The sequence below is a fragment of the Onychomys torridus genome, unplaced genomic scaffold (assembly GCF_903995425.1).
Source record: "Onychomys torridus unplaced genomic scaffold, mOncTor1.1, whole genome shotgun sequence".
NCBI lineage: Eukaryota > Metazoa > Chordata > Mammalia > Rodentia > Cricetidae > Onychomys > Onychomys torridus.
In genome coordinates this window covers 1-7,666 of record NW_023411241.1, presented here as the reverse complement: position 1 = coordinate 7,666, position 7,666 = coordinate 1, and the positions used below count along the sequence as shown (strand labels likewise).

Below are 7,666 nucleotides of genomic sequence, written 5' to 3'. Positions count from 1 at the left end.
AGCCTCCCATGGGGAGTCAGCAGAGCTTGGTACATTCAGTAGAGGTAGGTCCAAACCTCTCCTTGCCTCAAGGCTGTGCAAAGTGTCCTACCATAGGTAGTGGGCTGAAAAAAGCCAGCTCATGAACCAAAGATGATCCTGAGCCTACTGCCAGTGGGCCCCTTAGGCAGATCAAGCTACACAACTGTCTGGCTTATGCAGAAGGCCTAGTGATGGAGTCCAACTTTAATGAGAAAGTACTGTGCAAGCTTACTTTGCTTCCATCAAATATTGTATGCTGCTGCCCATCTTTCTACAGGGCAAACATTGTTCAATTACCCAAAACAGATTGCTGTGTAATTTTTGGGAGAAGAGAGAGCTAATGCCATGGTCAGGAAACTCCTGGGTACTGGCTGAGGGTCCAGTTGCTTAGGTACCTCACAGGTGTTATTGGGTGCCTTTCACACCATGGGTAGCCATGACTGCCTGCAGGTTGTCACCTTCTACTAGAAGCTTGAACTTCTTCCTGCTCTGCTCGTCAATATGTATCACAGCTCTGGACACCTCTGGGATGCCCTGTACCCACCACCTACATTCAACACAGAATGCTCAAGATGCTGCAACCTCGAGGTCCCTACTGACAGGCTCAGAAACAGGGCTGAAGACTGGGCTGGTCACCTAGTTTATGCCATTCTCAGCCCCATTATCACTAGCAGTGTGTGTACTCCAGGAGAGCCGAGGTACTGCTTGGGGTTAGGGGAAAGATGGTTCAGAGGTCTATGCCCCAACCTATAATCAGCTTGAAGAGAGAGCAGAAAAGAGACTAATGGATAGAATTACAGTCTTAGAAATAAAGATAAAAGCTAGCTGAGGGCTCAGTGGATAAAGGAGCCTGCCACCAAGCCTGACATCCCAAGTTTGGTCCTTGGGACCCAAGGTATAGAAAGGAGCCAACTCCCACAAGCATACCACACTCCCATACCCTTCCCCCAAATTAAGTAACAGGAACCACGTGACCCCTTAGGCTTATGTCCATGAAGTACTAGGGTGCCATCATTGGTCTCTAGTGAACTATTGAACTGGTCCCCATCCCCACTCTTGGCATCCCCACCATTAGAGGACTCTTGGCTTCACCTTGGGTAGATCCTTTTTCAGAAACTGCAGCACATAATACATGAAGCTCTTGCTGTTTTCCCTGGGTGTGACACACACCACAGCCTCACCATGAACAGCCACATCACCAGGCTCCATTTGGAGCTTGGATGTGTGGATGGAATACCACACTGTTTCAGCATTCACCTGCAAAGTGCCAGGGGACATTACCAACAGACATCTGCAGACTTCTGTGTCAATGGCTTTCCATCCTTGATGTTATAATGACTTTTTTTAAAATTTCAAGGACAGGGTTTCTTGTCTAGAACTCAGTGCATAGACCAGGGTATCCTCTAACTCAGAGATCTGCCTGCCTCTGCCTGGTTATGCTGGTTCTTGAAGAAGTCTTGGTAGTCATGTTCATGCCTCCTCTATCACAAAATTTCCTTCTGATCCATTTGTGTGTGTGTTTGTCTGTGAAAATGTATGTCATCTGTGTGTATGTACACATGAAGACAGGAAGAGGGGGTCAGATCCCCTAGAGCTGGAGTTACAGGATGGTGTGAGCTACACTATGTGGGTGCTGGAATAGAACTTTTGCCCTCTGGAGGAGCAGTAAGTACTCTTTCTTAACTCCTCAGCCAACTCTAAAACCCCATAAAATTTTGATATACTGTGTGTTTACTTGAGACTAAGTGGCTGTAGGATGTGAGTGGAGAGATTTGTCCTGACTGCAGGGCTGGACAGGACTGGAGAAACACTCCACTCCACTCCACATGTTAAGTCACTAACTCACCTCCAGTCTCAGAACTCGGATCCCTTCCTGGGAGAGCTTGACAAGCAAAAAGTAGTCATCAGGAAGAAGCACTTCTTCAGTATACTCTGAGATCTGCCACGGCAAAAGAGCAAAGCATTAGCCTCCATTCTCATGTCCCCCCTTCCATCCCCAGGCTTGCACAGACACACTCTCCACCAAGCACATGGTCTCTGCTGCAGGCCCATCCACAGCTGCTGTGCTGCTTCCACACATTGCTGAGAGGAAGTTTGACAACATTTTCTTGTTATCAAGAGGGATTCCTTACCTCTCCAGGAGGGTTTTCTCAATTCTGCCTTTCAGTAGGCATATGTAATCCTCATCGTCATTCTTGTCTAGCTGTGCTGTGATAACTGGAGTGCTGAAAGAAGGAGAAAGGATCAGCATGCAAGGAAGGGACTGCTGTAAAATCTGAGTGCTACTCTTCAACCATGAGTACTTTATTAGAACTCACTTTGGTGAGGGCTGTAAGAAAGGAGTACACAGAACTGTCACTGAGGCTAACTAGTTTCAAGAGACCCCAGGGGTCCATATAGACCAGGACAAGATTTAAGAAAATTTCCTGATGGAGGGAGTCCTGCCTCTTAGTTCTTGACTTTCTGCTCCCCAGGGAACCAACTCCTCATGCATTTCACCTCCCTCAGGTCCTCTCCAGCAATACCCCTGCTCCTATGACCATGACTATCATCTTCTGTTTTCACAGGTGACAGTATCACATCAACACAGGCCCTTGGCATAGATCTGACCAGGCTGCAGGAGGCAGGCTGACCTCCAATCACCCTGGATATCCACAGTTGCTGGTCTACAACCAGGAACAGCTATTTCTCATTTGATTTTATTCTACAGCAAAACTTAGAGAATAGGTGAAATAAATTTTACCCCTAAAAACATGATGTATCACTAGTTCTTCTAGTCTCTGATCTCTTGGAAATGTGATTGTATCACATGGAGTTTACAGAGAATGGCTACAAACCAAGCAGGAGAAAAGTCGATCAGGTCTATTCATGTGTAGAGTAATGGCACCAAAGAGATGAAATGTCTACTGACCTAGTACTCAATACTGCTAGCTCATTTAGTATTTTCTCTTTCATGTAACTTGCTAGTCACAAAAAAAGGCAGGTGGGTATGAGATGGATCAGAGGATGAGAGCACAGGCTGCTCTTCCAGAGGTCCAAGTTTAATTCCCAACAACCACAGGGTGGTTTGTAACCATCTCCAGTGGGATCTGATGCCATGCCATCTTCTGGCATAATGGCTGATGTGCAGATAAAGCACTGATATACATAAAATAAACAAATCTTGAAAACAACACAAAACAAATAGGACCATAGATACCAATTTGATTATATCCAGTTTTGACTTGAATGACTTTCTAAAAACCCAAACACTCATCAACCAGCAAACCTGCCCTCTGAACACCAGACACTGCCCTAATAATAAATCACAGGCATTCATTAGCACAAGCACCACTGGTCCTCAAGAAACAGGACAGGGAGCTTCTACCTGATGGCCTTGGAAATGTTGATATCTTTGATACATGGCACACCAAGGGTGATGTTCATGGAAGCTACCACTGCAATGTGGAAAGTCTTCAGGGTCATCTGGGTACCTGGCTCTGTGCACAGAGTGCACACACTGCAGAGCCTGGCTTCATCTGTGCCCTACAAGAAGATATGATGCAACAGTGAAAAGGACAGCAAAATTGCTGGGCATAGGCTCCTGGTCACTGCTATTAAAGAAAACATATAGATTCTGTTGGGTTTACAATGGAAACAGCAATTGGCCAGGCAGTGATTGTGCCAGAGAAAGAGACTGGCACGGACTAGAAACAAGCAAGGCAAGCAAGATGGTCAGAGGGGCAGACAACATGACTAAATACTGTGTCCTCAGTATGTGATATACTGAGCTGATGTCCACTGTGTGGAGTAGTTTGAAGTGATCTGCTCTTACTGGGTCCTGAGGTGGTCAGAGAGCTGGAATCTGCCACAAAGAACTGGAGTTTCCTTATGGACAAAAAACACCCAGGAAATTACATGTAAGTCCCTTCATGTTAAGAAGCATCCAGCCAATGGTCCCACTGGAGACCAGAGATGACAGGCACAAATCTGCCCAATCCTGGCAGTGATGGTGGGACAGTGCGCTCATTACTTTTTATTATCTGCCTGATCTGACATAGTCACCAGGGAAGGGGGACTCTCAATGAGGATTTATCCAGATCACATTGACTTTGGGCATATCTGTGGGTGATTTAGATTGTTAATTGAGATGAGAAGACTCCCCCCAAAATTGGCAGAATCATTTAATTGGCTGGGGCCTGAACTGTGTAACAGTGAAGGAAGCTAGAGCATAAGCAGAGGCAAGCAGGCAGCATGGGTGTGTTCCTTTCTCTATGGTCTTAAATGTCAATGTGATGTGACTAGATGAGTTCTTGCCTTAATTTCCCCCAAATAGACCTAATCTGGAACTGTGAGCTAAAAATCAATTCTTTCCTCCCTAAGATACTTTTGGTAAGAGTATTTTTATTATGTAAATAGAGATGAATCCAGGTCAGCCAGGATGCTGAACCTAGGGAGAATATCCCAGGCATGGGAATCCTGCATGGATGCTTGGCAGTCTAGAATAATTAACATGCCTACCTCATATACTTGTCCATACAGCTTTTCAGAAACTTTTCTATTTGAGTGGGGGTGATATGGTCCAACTGGTATAGCACACAAGAATAGAAGGACAAAGCCAAGTGTACTGTCAAGACTAGATGCATCTGTGAAACACTGAGTCCCACCAGTCTGGGAAGGATGTAACTCTCTTGTGCCATAATCATTGATGCTATATTTATCTCTAGTTTTTCTTGATCTTCTCAGACACCCTTTTAATCAATGTTTTCATTTCCTGAAAGAATTATAGAACACACATCAATTGTATGATTCTCAATGATTTGGACAGCATCATTCCATAATCTCCAACAATGGTCACAGTGTTCCATATCTTAGCAACTGCTAAATACACAGCATCAAGGCAGCAATGTGGATATTGGTTCTCTTTCACAATGCATGTAAGGAGCCTGCAACTCTGGGGAAACTGACACTCTGCTTAAGATGTAGCTAGGTCTCGTTACTAAACCTTTTCCCAGGAGTTATCTTGGGTCCTTATCTTAGCCACATGGCTATGGAAGGAGCTTAGCATAGCTCTGGGGACTTTATAAGGCATACATTTCCTCATTCAGAGTATGCATGCCTATAATGTGAAGGCTTCTTTGGAAGCATTACCCATCACTCGGAACATGACTCTGTGTGTCCTATGGTTAGAGCTTCTCAGAGTGGCTTGGGTTAGACAACTTGTTCTTTTCTTTTTTTTGTTTTTTTTGAGACAGGGCTTCTCTTTGTACTAGCTCTGGTGGTGTTGGAACTCACTTTGTACACCAGGAAGGACTTGAACTCAGAGAGATCCACCTACTTCTGCCTCCCACTGCTGGGACTTAAGTTGTGCACTACCATGCCAGCTCATCTCTTTCTTCATACTGAGAAGGTATGAGACATGGAGGGAAAACCTGCAGTTCAGACATCTTTCTAGATAGAAATTATTTCATTTAAGAAAGAGCTTTATTAAAGTAAGAATTAAAGTCTCAGAAAGAGCTAGACAGATGGCTCAGCAATTAAGAGCATTTGTTATTTTTCCAGAGGATCCAGGCTCAATCCCCAGCCTTCACACAGTCAAAAACAAAAAGTAAACCAAGGAAACCCTCAAGGCACACCATGATGAAGGCCCTCAAGAGGAATGGGAAGACAACACAATGGGGTTCTGATCCTTGATGGAAAGACTCTGCACTCTGAGACACATGGCAGTCACTAGTGACAGATGTTCAGAATGGCTGCAGAAGGAGTAAGAGAGTGGACGTGGGGCTGGTGACAGGGCTCACACAGACCAGCTCTCTAGGTTCTTCCTCCCAACAGGAAGACAAGACATTAATTCTTCATGGTGGCTAGTGAGATACTGTCCAGGACACAACAAAAACCACACTAAGACCATGGTTTACATAATGCACTGGGAGGCATTTGACAGACCACATTCTCACCACCACAGGCCAGAGCCTACCTGCAGGAAGCTGTCTTGGCAGCAGAGGAACTCGTTCTTCTTCATGGTGGCCTCAGGGTGAGCTCATTCTTACTGAGAGCAGGTTCCCTCTGACATGGAAACACTGCCTGAGTACAGAAAGGACATGGCTTTACATATGCCTGGGGAGGGAGAGTACTAAGCAGAGGAATTTACTAGACATAAAACTACTCAGTGAGCTTTTAGCAACCTGTGGCTCTCTTGGCTAAACTCTAGACTCCACTTTTCATGTGAAAATGGAAACCAGATAAGCTGATACTCTGCCTTTTGTTTTTTTGTCTGAGACAGTCTCAGGTAGCTCAGGCCAGGCTAAAGCTCCCTATGGAGTGCAGCTGGCCTTTAACTCTTGATGCTCTTGCCTCTAAAGCCACAGGATTACAGGCATGCACTCTCATCCCAGTCATCAATCACCACCTTATTTAAAGAGCTCCACTCTACTTCATGAGTATGGATCTATTACTACCCAATTTGACTCCAGCCCAGATTTGTATTAAAAATGTACAATTCTATACCCATGTCTCATGGCCCACTCTGTAATCTCAGTTACTTGAAAGCTTGCCTGGCTGCAGAACATATTCAAGGCCAGTTTGGGTAGCTGAGCAAGATCTTGCCTGAAAATAAAAAGTAAAAGAATAACAAATGATCAAGGTATTGCTCATAACAGAGCTCTTGTCCAGTATACCCTAGGTCCATGCCTCAATTTCTGCACTACAAAAACCATCCATCCAACTAAACATCTCCAGAGGGGCAGTGTCCCAACACTCCTCAAGCTTTGGAGTTTCCTAAAAGTTTTAGTGATTTCTGACCCATTCTCAACTGGTGGCTTACACTTACTAGAAACAACTGAAAAAACAACCTCAGTGGAACCACCTGCTGCTGCTATAAGGTCTGGGTCAAAATGCACTAGCTTGAAATCCAGATGAATCTTGTCCAATTACTATTCAAAGAGTGGTTTGTTTGTTTGTTTTTCATGGTGCTACAGATGAATTCAGGGCCTTGTGTGTGCTAGGTAAGCACTCTGTCACCAAGTGACATCCCCAGAATGAGGTTACAGGTACTGAAATTACATCAACAGCACTTATTAGAAATCCCTGAAGAGTCCCTCCTTTTCCTGAGAACAGCAGGGCCACAAATGCCTCACTAGCCTGTGCAGTGAGAGGCAGCTTATGCTCCAACCTCCAGTCTTACCTGTGTCAAGTCTCCCTGCAACAGAAACCTCACCAGTCCCAAGGACTCTGCCCACTGCTTTCCTGGGCTGCTTAGCCTTCCCACCCAGCTCCCTATGGTGCAAAGTGGCTTTTATACACATTCAAGACGGAGCCCATGCAGACTTCAGTAAAGAGCAGCAGATGCAAGCCCTCTTTTGGGATAGAGGACAAGGAAGCAAGGCTACAGTCTATGAATCAAGGGCAGCAACCACTTCTCAACTATGCTTGGGAAAACCTTTACCCACCATCAAGCATTCTGGCCTATGGAATGAGAGAAATCCTAGAAAACAACCTTGTTCTTGCCAGAACCCTCTGTTTCTAGGTTATTCTGGTGCTCTTAGAAATTCATACTATACATGTCAACACCCTAAGTCACAGCTCCCTACACCATGAGTGGAAAAGGCATTCAGAGTTCCTTCTGACAAACATAGCACACCTCAAAAACTAAGCCAAATCTCTCTCC

At 45.0% G+C, this 7,666-nt stretch overlaps 1 pseudogene; it reads right to left on the bottom strand.

Annotated features, from left to right (window-relative positions):
* Positions 1 to 426: 426 nt before the first annotated feature.
* LOC118575042 lies at positions 427 to 6,084 on the bottom strand (annotated as a pseudogene).
* Between the last annotated feature and the right edge of the window lie 1,582 nt (positions 6,085 to 7,666).